This window comes from Mauremys reevesii, linkage group 14, assembly GCF_016161935.1.
Source record: "Mauremys reevesii isolate NIE-2019 linkage group 14, ASM1616193v1, whole genome shotgun sequence".
Classification (NCBI taxonomy): Eukaryota; Metazoa; Chordata; order Testudines; family Geoemydidae; genus Mauremys; species Mauremys reevesii.
The window spans coordinates 41374810-41388165 of record NC_052636.1 but is presented as its reverse complement, the minus strand read 5'-3'; the positions used below and the strand labels follow the sequence as shown (position 1 = coordinate 41388165).

General features: G+C 48.0%; 1 non-coding gene and 1 pseudogene across 1 annotated transcript; both read left to right on the top strand.

The window, feature by feature from the left end:
• LOC120381711 overlaps nt 1-13356 on the top strand; it is a 222060-nt pseudogene that overhangs the window by 34329 nt on the left and 174375 nt on the right.
• TRNAC-GCA lies at nt 12706-12777 on the top strand. The gene has a single exon. It is a non-coding gene; the product is annotated as a tRNA-Cys (tRNA).

Genomic DNA, 13356 nt, shown 5'->3' with positions numbered 1-13356 from the left:
GAGAAGCAGCTTGAATTCAGGTCACTTCCCAGCACAGAACCCCGCTGGGGGAGCAGCGGCTGCTAAGCCTGGTCTCCCAGATCACAATGAAGGCTGCAGCGTCTGACCCAGGAAGCTGAACCCCAGTATCCTGAGCAGAGAGGGACAGAGCATCTGAGCAGCTTCCCTCCTTTAGCTCTCTGGGGAGAGCAGCTAATGAGAGCCCCTCCTCCAAGGGAGAATTGCTGATCTCATTTGCCCCACTGTCCATCCGGAGTCACTCCTTGTCTTTCCATACAGTGACTCTGGATTAACAATTGTCTCAGTGAAACCAGAGTTCAGAAAGACTGAGTCCAGAATGCTGTGGAAGAGACCATTGTGCGGCAGTGCTGACCCCATTCCCACCCCCCTCATCCCCCAGATCCAGGACAAGGACTGGACAATCTAGGAGAATGGAACTGGAAGTTCCTGAGGTTTTCAAGAAGGGAGAAGAGCAAAAATCAGTGATTTCACCTCACGGTGTTTGATAAGTGGCTAGAAAGTTATCACAGTGACTGGGCCTGGCCAGGGAATGTCGGGCAGTGCTTGGAGCCAGGATTCTGGCATAAGCTAATCAGGGAGAAGAAGCGAGGTCAGGAGCAGCCCACAGGGCCTCAGCTCTCCCCGCCCAGATATTCCCTGGAACCCAGCCCCCAGAGTCCCTGGCCAGGGACCTCAGATACCCCTCAGAGCCCCACCGGCCAGACAACCCCCACCAGATCTTCATTGACAGGTTGGGAATCCCAAAGGGTTCCCCCCACGAAGAGACCCCAACAGCCAGAGACCCCCCAAAAGGGACCCCCACTGGGAACTCAGTCCGTCACTGCCTGCCTAGGATCCCCCCCCCGCCCTCCAGCAGGATCTGCCCTGCCCTTTGCCTGGCACCCTCCTCCTCCCCCTGCGGGATCCTGGTGCTTTACAGGGGCACCCCCTGGCCTAGCGCCGGGGATTCTCCCACATACACTCTGTGCACTGGGCATGGCAGCGATCCCAGGAGTCTGCGGGGGAAGCCCAGACAGAGCCCCTGGCACAGCACCAGGCTCCCTCTAACCCCCTGACCCGCCTCCACAAGAGACGCCCACCCCGGCTGTTCTGCAGCCTCCAGGCCCCCAGCGATCCCCAACTCCCGGACCCACAGCCTCAGGGCTGGGCACATCACACCCACCCCCTGAAACCCCAAATCTCCAAAACCCACCAACCTCACTAGGGTACTCCCTGCCCAGCCACCCAGAGGCCTCCCCCCACCACAATCCCCCTTCAGCTGCTATCTCCCCCCCCAGCCCCACCCCCACCCAGCAACACTGTTACCTCACAGTGCCTGAGAAGTGGATAGAAGTGACCACCGCCCCCTGCTGGCCAGTCACACAGACAGAGGGAGCCCTGGGGGATGTCTCTTGAACAGGAGAATGGAAGGCCTGGAGGGACAAAATAGGTAAGAAATGTCCATGCCTGTCACTAGCAAATAATGGCCACCCTGGATCCACCCCAGACGTGGCTACATCTTAGCACTGTGGGAAGCAACCCTCACAGAGACCATTTGTCATGGGGCTTGGGATACTTCTCAACTCACACTGCACTCAGAGTGACCTCCTCATCCCGTGCCAGCTGGAGACAAGAAAAGGGTCCAGCCAACTCTCCTGTTACCAGCTGGGAACCACTGATCCCCAAACAGGGGGAGGCCTCTGGCTTTGATGGGTATTAAATATCTGGCTGGTCTCTTTCTTCGGCAAACATTTTAACAGAGGTAAAGGAGGGACCAAATGATTCACAAAGGAGACAGGAAAGATGATCTCTGGGCAATTTCACCCCTACAACATCCAGGATGGAGAAGAACTCAGGGCAACAGGTTCCCTTGAAGGAAGAAGTTGCTGGGATTTAGAAACGCTGGGAACAGCCCCAAACCTGAGAGGATTTTTAACTGACATTTGATAATGACATAGAAAGAGGCAAAACCTGAGATTTGAGAGCAATGTTCAGAAATGAAAGAGTTCTCAATCTGAGAGATTTTGGATCCATTTTGCAAATTATAGAGAGGAAAGTGGAAAATCAGAGGGATTTTATATCAGTTGTTGATAGGAGGCAAAATCTGAGTGTTTCACATCAATATTTGATAAATGAATAAAGAGGAAATGGGCAACATTTGCAAACATTTTATATCTAGGTTCAAGAATCTGAGAAAAGCTGTAAATCTGAGATTTTCTTGGTATTTTATAATTAGAGAGACAGGGGAAATCTCAGGCATATTCAATTAGAAATAGACAGCTAGAGAGCATTGGGGCAAACATTTAGGTATTTTATATGAATCTTTGAGATTTGCAAAGAAAATGTGTCACAATCTGCGTATTTGATAACATGAGAGAAAAACACCAAGATCTGAGGGGATTTTATATTGTTGTTAATGAACTAGTGGAAAAGGGGGACTGTTGGACTGGATTTTATACAACTGTCCAATACATAAACACAAAGTAATGGTTCCCCCACCCCCACCATTCCCATGGGCAGCAGGAGCCCTTTGAGGTGCTGATTAAAAGGGCAAGGGAGGAGCTGGAAGGTCCCTGGATGAGGGAAGGGGCAGCAGTGGGGACGGGCGGATGACTGGCAACTGATGGTTGGGGGTAACTGTGTTGGTAGTTAGGGGCAGCAACTGGGATTGGGAAACGGGGGTCTGGGCAGTCCCCATGGGGGACACATGCGCCTCCCTTCCCTGCCCTGGCAGAGACCCGGCATCTCATAGAATATCAGGGTTGGAAGGGACCTCAGGAGGTGTCTAGTCCAACCCCCTGCTCAAAGCAGGACCAATCCCCAACTAAATCCCCAAATGGCCCCTCAAGGAGTCAGCTCCCAGCCCTGGGTTTAGCAGGCCAGTGCTCCAACCACTGAGCCATCCCACCCCACCCCAGGGGCAGCCATGTGCTGGGAATGACTCAGGGCAACAATTTCCCACCTAAACAAGGACAAATCGCTGCAGATACAATGGGTGGGAAAATGCCTCACTAGAGAAGATTTTAAACTGACGTTTGAGACTCATGGGGAGAACGGGGAATTCTGGGGGACGGAGAGCTGACCATTGGAGAGGAAAGGGGGGCAATCGCCCCATATTTTATAGCCCCATGTGAGATACTGAGAAAGAAAAGGGGCAGAACTAGAGAGAATTTGTATTGGGGCGAGAGGCAAGTGGCACAAACAGGGAAGGATCCAATAACCCCCTCCCCTTCCCAGCCCGCCACTCCCCGCTCCCGGGAATTTCCTGGCTGCATAGAGACAGTTCAACACCCCCACCCCCACGTCCCACCGACCTTCCCCTCCCCCGCAATTCCAGCTTCTCCTCTCCCTGCCTGACACCCCCCCTCTCCCCCCACCCCACAGGGGATCCCCCCGCCAGGCCCCAGTCTCGGCCCCCCAAATCCCACTGGGGCTGCGGCAGCTCTGAGGCTTCTCCCAGGTTCCCGGGCAGAGTCACTTTCCTGCCCATCCCCAGTGCCGCCCCCGGGGTCTCACACTCCCCGGGGGCTCCGTGGGAGGCTGGACACCAGAGATGCAGGACGGCAGGAAAGGGGGTGACAGGCCTCCTGTTCCTCAGTCTCACGGCGGGACCGAGGGGGCTCGTCACTCTCCGGCTCGGGAGCGCTGGGAAGACCCGACCGTGGAGGGGCCGTCGCTGGGGGGGGGACGGCCCCGCGCAGGCGCTGAGCACGTCCTTATATCACTTCTGTGGCGGGAAAAGTGCTGAGGAGATGGAACGCTGAGGGCTGGTTTTGGCGGGAAAAATCGGTTTGGACTGGTTTGAGCCTGTGTCCTGATGGTAAACAAGTCCCCTCTCAGAGATGGAGTCAAGGGGTCAATAGTTCATATGCTCCATATTGGATCTTATTTTAAAGCCAGTGATTTACTTCATAAACATCTTATTAACCAACTAATTAAACATATTAAACAATTTATACTTCTTACACCTAACAATGAGATAAAAAAAAACAACAACACAGACAAACCTTATCGGTAACAGCTAATGTCCTAACTGGGAAATCAGCAGCGGTTTGTAGCGGGGGGAGCGCACAGTCTGAATGTGTATGACCCGACCCCAGCCCCCAGCCCCACATAGCAGTGGGGCTTGGCACTCTCTGTGCATTGGTGTGGTGGCTGAGTGGTTCACCAAGCAGTGACAATCCAAGGAGGTTCCCTGAGTCAGTCTCACTCCTGAGGAGATTCTGCACCAAAAAAATTCTGTGCACAATATTTTAAAATTCTGCAAATTTTATTAGTCAATAAATAAATGTGGAGGCTCCAGCATTGCAGAGGAGCACAGGCTGCTGGATGCACGGAGGTGGAGATCACCCTGCAGCCCCACTCTCCTCCAGTGAAACAGACTTGGTGGTGAGGCTGCATCTCTCTGCTGCCTACTTTAGGAGCCCCAAAACTCCCAGAACTGCTCATGAGGGGCACATGTGCCTTCCTTTGCTTCCCATCATGAAGTCAGAAAGCCTGAGCAGCTGGCCCCGGGTGATTTGAAAGGGCCCGGGGGCTCCTGCCACTACTACCGGCAGCACAGCGGGACTAAAGTGGATTCCTGCCCACCCTCGCTCCACACGGTGCACCACTCCCAGAAGCATCTGGCACATCCCTGCAGCCCCCGTGGGGTGTGTCTCTCGCATGCTGCCCCCACCCCAAGTGCCAACTCTGCCATTGGAACTGCGGCAATGGGAGCTGCAGGGGTGGTGCCAGCGGGCAGTGATACCAGGAGACCCATGCCCCCCGGGCCTCCTCCATGTAGGAGTTGCTGACAGATGGGGCTGTGGGTCACTTTTGGGAGCTGCCCAAGATAGGTGCCACACCCCTACCCTCTGCCACAGCCCAGATCCCACACCCCGCCCACACCCAAACTCCCTCCCACAGCCCACCACTGCCCCCCAACTCCCTGCCCCAGCCCAGAGCCCACATCCAAACTCCCTCCCAGGGTCCACCCCCCGCCTCCCCTGCACCCCAACCCCCTGCCCATCCCAGAGCCTGGACCTCATGTACCCAAACTCCCCCCCAGCGCTTTGAGGGGGGGCGAGGAAGGACGGGCAGGACTTGGACCAGTTCTGGGCATCACCAAAAGTTATATAAACCTGGTGATGCTGAGCTGGAGCCCTAGTCACTGCACATCTCTCTCCTTACAGGGGGGACTCCGTGGGGCAGGGCGCTGCTGGGGGTTTATTCCTTCCTTTAATGGCTGTGGAAGGGGAACAGGAGAGAATTTGCTCTTCTGTTCTCTGCGGAACACGTGCAGGCAGCGGGATTATCTCCAGGGCTGTAACAAAACACAAGCTAGCAGAGGGGGGGAAGGGATTTCCTGCATGATCTATTCCCAGTGCAGCTCCCAAGCTGTGCCCTGGCGAGCTCTGTCCAGGGGATTTAGATGCTTTATGTAAGGGGACTGTTGCCCCCTTACTAACATTCAGTGGGGGGTTTGGTTGCTAGCTCCCAGCACTAAAAAGGGAGGGGTCGATGGGAAATCAGGAGCCTGAGATTGACAGTCCTCTGGAACAATGTGGAGAGGCTGTTGGAAAATCATAGTGCTAATGAAGCCTTTTGTATTAGGCCTGAGTAAACCAAAGTTATGCTATGCTTGCCCAAACCGTGTTGGAAAGCTTACAGAACTCATTAGACTGAAGGCCGTGTATTTACCTAAGTCAGCTATTTCGCTTATCAGTTTTGTTTGGCTCCCCAAGTATATGTTGGCTCCCCAACTGTATGCAGCTGTGTTCACATGTATGCATCCAAAGTATCTAGTACAAAGGGTCAACGGATGTATTTTGTGTCCCCTTCAGAATGACAAATGTATCCTCAACAGCTGTATGTATCTTGTAGCCCCCACAAAATGATATATGTATCCTGCATATCCAATTATCCCCTAATAGATACATGTACAGGGTCTATAGGTCAACCAAATGACGTAGACAAACGTAGGCTAAGTTGTTTGTTACCGGCTATAAAGGTAGGCCGCTTGGCCATGAAAGGTGTGTCTCTTTCTCTGGCACTAGCCGAGAGGAACACCCGCTCAGCTGACCGATCAATAAAGGGTGTGGTACTCGTCTTCCTGTCTCCGTGCCTCCTTGGTGTAATTAGGTAAGCTCCAGGGGGAAACGAGCCCTTTTGGCTAACAAATGGCGACTCCACCGGGACTTCTCTCCCTGTTGGGGGCGCTGACCGGCGGCCGAGGACGGCTCAGGAGAGTGGCCACCTTGAGCTATTGGTTTGCTCGAGCTCCGAGTCGCCGCAATCGACCGGGACGGCTGCGCCCCCTCCATAGAGAACTCCAAACGACACGGAGGCAAGACAGTACCAGAAGAGGGGAGTCCACCTGCCGGACGCGGCCACTCCGGGCGTGGTAAGTGCGTTACCTCCTGGGTTTTGAGGATTAACGCCCCCGAAGTGCGGGTTGGACCTTGGGCCCCTAACAGGTTTTTGGTTAAGATACCTAGGTACAGCCACGGCTAATAAATAATTCTGTTAACTCCACTAGTTCGGGGCCGTGCGAACGACTATGGAATGTGACTACTACGCTGTTGTTTTTATTCCTGGTAGGGGTACTTTTGTTTTTCGTTATATTAATGTACTGGAAGCCGAAACTGTGATAACCGGGTCTAGGAGTGTGTGAAGATCCATCTAAACAGTGCCCATTAAAAGGTACCTTTAATCTAGATAAGATTATATATCTCAGAGGAGCTTTTAATCACCAAAGAAAAGCCTCTGACACAGTGTGAGCAATTTGTCTAGGAATGGGTTAATTTGAAATTCAGCTTGGCAGAGAGATGAAGAAAAAGTTGTTTTACAAAGAAAAACTGCTTTCAGCCCCAGCTGGCTGTGGAAAAATAGAGACAGGCAGCATAAACTATGTTAAGTACATTTGCAAAGCTTAACTGTTTGGTGAGATCCAACAGTCTGACTTTGTGATGGATGCCGTGCTGGCCCTTGGCTGTGCCAGCAGCCCCTGGTGACGCTTGGTGACACTGGAGAAGCCACAGGTAGCTGACCTGGACTGGAATCTCTGAAAGAGACACTGCAGGAGATTCCAGGGTGTAAAAGAACAGCCTTCCCAAGAGCGGAAGCATGTTGGAAATTCTGAACAAGCTATATACAGGATAATCTCCCGTCCACCTATTCCCCTTTTCTGAACGTTATATACAGACGTGGCCAGTCTGGACATGTGTGAGTATTAACGTGGCTTAAGGCTTAGGGCATTTATATTTTTCTTGAGTGATGTGGGAGCATTCCCAACACTTTCCATTGTTGTTTTATTATTTTTAATGAAGCTTTAAAATTTGGTTATATGGTGTGCTTTCTCTATCCACCCCCCCACCGTCCTGCAGTGTCAGTTTGATCACCTGACATGATGGATAATTGGTAACAGAAATTTGTCACAGTTTGGTGAGCAATAGAGAATGGGGGAACCCTGTAGAATTTACACCATCTATTTGTTTTACCCTTGTTGTTTTATGCTTGTTTTATTTGGTTCTGTTGGTGTTATATGTTGAGGATTGCATAATTAAAGGTGTGCCCATTCTCAGCTGCAGTAAGTCTGAGAACTGGAGAAGGGTTTAGCATTCCTCTCTCCACCCTGGTTGACCAGGAAGGGTGGCAGGTGAATCTACCCCCAGTCGTAGCAGGACTGGGCAATAGAGTAGTTGGAGAAAAGGAAAAAAATGTGTATTTGATAACTAGAATTAAGCAATTAAGAGCATAGATCATGAACCAGGCAGCAACTCAAACCTGCGCCAGGCCAAGTTGCAGGCCTTGAGACAGGACTTCCAGTTATAAAAGGAAGCCCTGGCTAAGCAAGTACCAGTCCTTTAGGGACTTGTTAAAATTTAACCATTTGTGCTCAGCATTCGCTGTAACAGCAGTGTGTTTGCTACAAGAGGCAATTAAATAGTTAACGCCAGTGGGCCATGTGTTTTGCCCAGGTGGCATGCCTCACTTGGTTGGACGGGGGTGGTTTTGTTAATAAAATTTTTTTGGAAAAAAACCTTATGGGGGGGGGCATAAGCCCATTAAATAAACGTTTAAGCGCAAAAAAAAAAAAAAAAAAAAAAAAAGGATCGGGCCCAGGCAGGCAACAGACAGAGAGCTTGGAGAACAGGTTGGAAACTTTTGAGGTCTAGTGGAAGGAAGAAGTAAGTGAGTGTAAGCATGGGGATTTCAAATACTCAGGAGGATATTTGGAATGGTGATTTGAATTGGTAAGTGGCTGTTGGGAGCCAAGCAAGTGATATAAGGAAAGAGCAAGTGATTTGAAGGAGAGTGAAGAGTTAACTCTGTAGTTGCTGGAGGAATAGTAGTTGAACTTTGTAAAAATGCTAAAGAGAAAAGTTCTTGGTGTTTTTTTTAAATGTTTGTAAATAAATTCAGGCAAAGAAATTATTAGATTGCAATCATTTGGCTATGAACAATTTTGTTGAATTAGCTGAAGAATGTATACAGTGCTATGTAAATGAAAATTTATTAGGCTCTAAGGCACTATAAGTGGTGATGTTTTCTTTCAGTGTTTAAAAGCAGGAGTTAAAAGTAAAAAGCAAGCCAGAAAGCATCTGTATTAATGCAAATTATCTAACTGATAAGGTAAAAGCCACTGAAACCTGGGCTGCCTATAAAACATATACAAGAAAATATGGGGCAATTCCCCTGTTTTGCCTAAAATCAACAAGGGTATTTGTATATTTTAAGCAATAATTGACTGCCCAGAAGGGGTAGACCTCTGTTTTTGTCTTTCAGATAATCAAAGAAAACTAATGCCAGCTAAACAGCATACAACATACCATGATTTACTGGCAGAGTAAAAATTATGTTTTGTGTTCTATGTTCTGTCTTGTGGTGTCTGTCTCGTGGTCAGAATTGTTGTGTTTAATATGTTCATGGGATGGTCTGGTTTGAAATAAAGCAGAAGGCTTGAATTGAAATGCAGATATTTGTTTTGTTCAACTTAAAATACAAAGTGTTTGGATACATCAGAAAAATGTGATATACTAAAGTCTTATGTATTTTAAGAACATAAGAACATAAGAACATAAGAAGGGCCGTACCGGGTCAGACCAAAGGTCCATCTAGCCCAGTATCTGTCTACCGACAGTGGCCAATGCCAGGTGCCCCTGAGGGAGTGAACCTAACAGGCAATGATCAAATGATCTCTCTCCTGCCATCCATCTCCATCCTCTGACGAACAGAGGCTATTAGCCAGGATGGGTAAGAATGGTGGACGAACAGAGGCTAGGGACACCAAATTTAGGCTGCTAGGGAAGAGACTGAAATCCAGGACCTCTATGGTGGCATTTTCAGAAATGCTCCCAGTTCCACGCGCAGGGCCAGGTAGGCAGGCAGAGCTTCAGAGTCTCAATGCGTGGATGAGACGATGGTGTAGAGAGGAGGGGTTCACGTTCATTAGGAACTGGGGAAACTTCTGGGATGGGAGGAGCCTATACAGGAGAGATGGGCTCCACCTAAACCAAAGTGGAACCAGACTGCTGGCGCTAAACATTAAAGGTTGTAGAGCAGTTTTTAAACTAGGTGATGGGGAAAGCCGACTGCTGCAGAGAAGCGTGTGGATCGGACACAGACTTCTCTTAGGGAGAGTCTGATGATAGAGAATCTCCAGGTTATAGTCAGGAGCAGAGGAATGAGAAATATAATGTAAGGCCGGATCAGATGATGAACAGTCACATAAAAAGAATCTGGCACATCAGAAAAGGCAGGCTAATAAACAGGGACAAGTTTTAAAGTGCTTGTACACAAATGCCAGAAGTCTAAATAATAAGATGGGTGAACTAGAGTGCCTTGTGATAAAGGAGGATATTGATATAATAGGCATCACAGAAACCTGGTGGACTGAGAGCAATCAATGGGACACAATCATTCCGGGGTACAAAATATATCGGAAGGACAGGACAGGCCGTGCAGGGGGAGGAGTGGCACTATATGTTAAAGAAAGTGTAGATTCAAATGAAGTAAAATCTTAAGCGAATCCACAGGTTCCATAGAGTCTCTATGGATAGAAATTTCATGCTCTAGTAAAAATATAACAGTAGGGATCTATTATCGACCACCTGACCAGGACTAATAGCCATTTATGGACTTAGCCACCATGAATTTATCCAGTCCCCATTTAAACATTGTTATAGTCCTAGCCTTCACAACTTCCTCAGGTAAGGTTATTTTAGTAGAAGGGTATATGTGGCATACATTAAATAATAAGACTAATGTATTGTATAACACCAATGTGTATGTGTTCATTGTTAACAAAAGGTGTATAAGTAAAAAGTAAAAGTTTCCTTTGTAGGTTAAAAAAGAAGCCAAAAAGGGGAAAAGGAAAAAGAACGAGTTAACTGAGAAAAACTTTAATTAGCAAGCTCAGTCCAAAAAAAAAAAAAAAAAAAAAAGAGATACACTGACTTCGTTCAAGGACACTGTTCACAGTTAGCCAAGTTTTAACAACCAGAAAAGGGGGGCTTGAATATGCCCAACCAGCTGTAAAATCTGCAAAGACACTAATGCAATGTGTTAGGTTTCCTTTTTACACAGGTAAAGACGCACTACCCAAAGACCCTAGCAGCCCTGCCACTCCATGGAACCTGGAGACCGGATCAATGTACAGGTCCACCAACGAAAGACTGCTTTGGCTCCACGCTGGAAAGGCCCTTAGTGAGTCCTGCTGACTACCAACACCGCTGTGATGTGCCAAAGACTGATTGCTTGGACCCATGATTCTCACTGCAAAAAGACCCCTCTACATCAGGAGAATTCTCCTACTGATAATTAGCCTATTCTTTCTTCTAGTTCAACTGTGCTTGTGGACAGCAGGCAAAAAGGACAAAGTGACGTGCTAGCTAACCTCTCCCTTGTCCACTGACAGACCTACTGTGCCTTTGAACTTTTCTAGAAGAAACACTCACTCCACTGACACTGCCAAAGTCCAGGAATTCCTGACTAAAAAGGACATTGAGAACTGACCCTGGTAAAGAATCAAAGACTTATACACTGGCAGGAACAAACTTGTGGGACCCCTGCTTGGGAATGTGGTATTAATTGAATGTTGGGGTTTATTCTACAGGCTGCGCCCTGTGTTTTGGATAAATCCTTTAGTATGTCTTGCCCTCCCTAATTGGATTTTAAATGATATTGTCTTTATCCAGTTTTCAGATCACTTTTACATACCCAGATTGCTCACAGGGGCTGCCATTAGATTAGCACAACAAAAGCCTGGGTTATTTCCTCTGGAAAAAGAAGAAATTGGGCAGATCCTGTGGGCTGGGGCTAACAGTGTAACAGCCATTTGGAATATTCTTAAAGGCCAAGAACATAATAAGAAATTGGGCCGACTAAAAAAGGCCACTAGCCTTATTTCTGAAGTTCAGCTAACCCAAGTATAGGCTGAAGTTGGTGAGTTACATGTCATTTCCACCCTTAGTTCTATAACCCAGAAGTTACTGACAGAGATGGTATTGAATATCACTGAGGCTGGGAAGGCATTGCAGTGGGATCTAGTATGTTTAAAATTTCAGGATTTCCTGAATGACCAGCTGATGGCCATTTGGAATGATCTTAAGCACCAAACTTGGCCCACTGCCCTGACAGACACATCAGGAACCATCTGATCTGTAGTCATGGAAACATATTTGGACACTTTCTGGATGGAAGTGTGAACATTTACAGTGCTCCTTCCAAGCATATGGACCGGTTAGGGTGTGGGCTCCCACATACCGAATCCTGCTGGGTCCATGGGAAGAATGCATGTGGGACTTAATACCCCCTCGTTATTAACCCCAGCTCCCTAGAGCTTGTTTATTTTTGTTGGCTTCAAAGTGTGAGAAAACTCAGCCAAAAGGTTTGGTGAGTATTCTCAAAGGGGGGAGTATTCTCAAAGGGGGGAGTTGTTGGAAAATCATAGTGCTAATGAAGCCTTTTTGTATTAGGCCTGAGTAAACCAAAGTTATGCTATGCTTGCCCAAACCGTGTTGGAAAGCACAGAACTCATTAGACTGAAGGCCGTGTATTTACCTAAGTTAGCTATTTCGCTTATCAGTTTTGTTTGGCTCCCCAAGTATATGTTGGCTCCCCAACTGTATGCAGCTGCGTTCACATGTATGCATCCAAAGTATCTAGTACAAAGGGTCAACGGATGTATCTTGTGTCCCCTTCAGAATGACAAATGTATCCTCAACAGCTGTATGTATCTTGTAGCCCCCACAAAATGATATATGTATCCTGCATATCCAATTATCCCCTAATAGATACATGTACAGGGTCTATAGGTCAACCAAATGACGTAGACAAACGTAGGCTAAGTTGTTTGTTACCGGCTATAAAGGTAGGCCGCTTGGCCATGAAAGGTGTGTCTCTTTCTCTGGCACTAGCCGAGAGGAACACCCGCTCAGCTGACCGATCAATAAAGGGTGTGGTACTCGTCTTCCTGTCTCCGTGCCTCCTTGGTGTAATTAGGTAAGCTCCAGGGGGAAACGAGCCCTTTGGCTAACAGTAGCTATGTCACTGGGAAGCTATGGGGTGGGTGTGCAAGCTGTGGTGTTTACATGGATCTATAAGTTTAATCAAACCCCATTTTTAAAAGCACTGTGGTCTGGGAACAGAACAGGAGATCTCTGAGGCAGGGCCTGTCCTTCAAAATCTTTAAGATCTCTGACTTACCTACACAACAGTCATGGGGGTATAGCTCAGTGGTAGAGTGTTTGACTGCAGTTCAAGTGGTCCTTGGTTCAAATCCAAGTACCCCCTTACAAACCTCTTCTTTCAACAAAAATAAGGGCATTTCCATTATGTTCAGGAGTTCCAATGAATAGGGATCCCTGAAATGAATGGAAACACTAAATGTTTTCCTGTGCAATTGCATAAAAACCTAGCAAACGTGTGCCTTCACTGAAATCAGTTCCAATCCTCTAAAGGATTAAAGAATCCTTATTGAGGTTTCAGGAAAAAAACATCCTGATGTGTAGAAAGAATAGTAAATATGGCAGGCGACAAGCTTGGCTTAACAGTGAAATCCTTGCTGATCTTAAACACAAAAAGAAACACAAGAAGTGGAAGATTGGACAAATGACCAGGGAGGAGTATAAAAATATTGTTCAGGCATGCAGGAATGAAATCAGGAAGGCCAAATCACACTTGGAGTTGAATCTAGCAAGAGAAACAAGAAGGGTTTCTTCAGGTATGTTAGCAACATGAAGGAAGTCAAGGAAAGTGTGGGCCCCTTACTGAATGAGGAGGTAACTTAGTGGACAGAGGATGTGGAAAAGCTAATGTACTCAATGCTTTTTTTGCCTCTGTCTTCACAAACAAGCTCCGCTCCCCGACTGC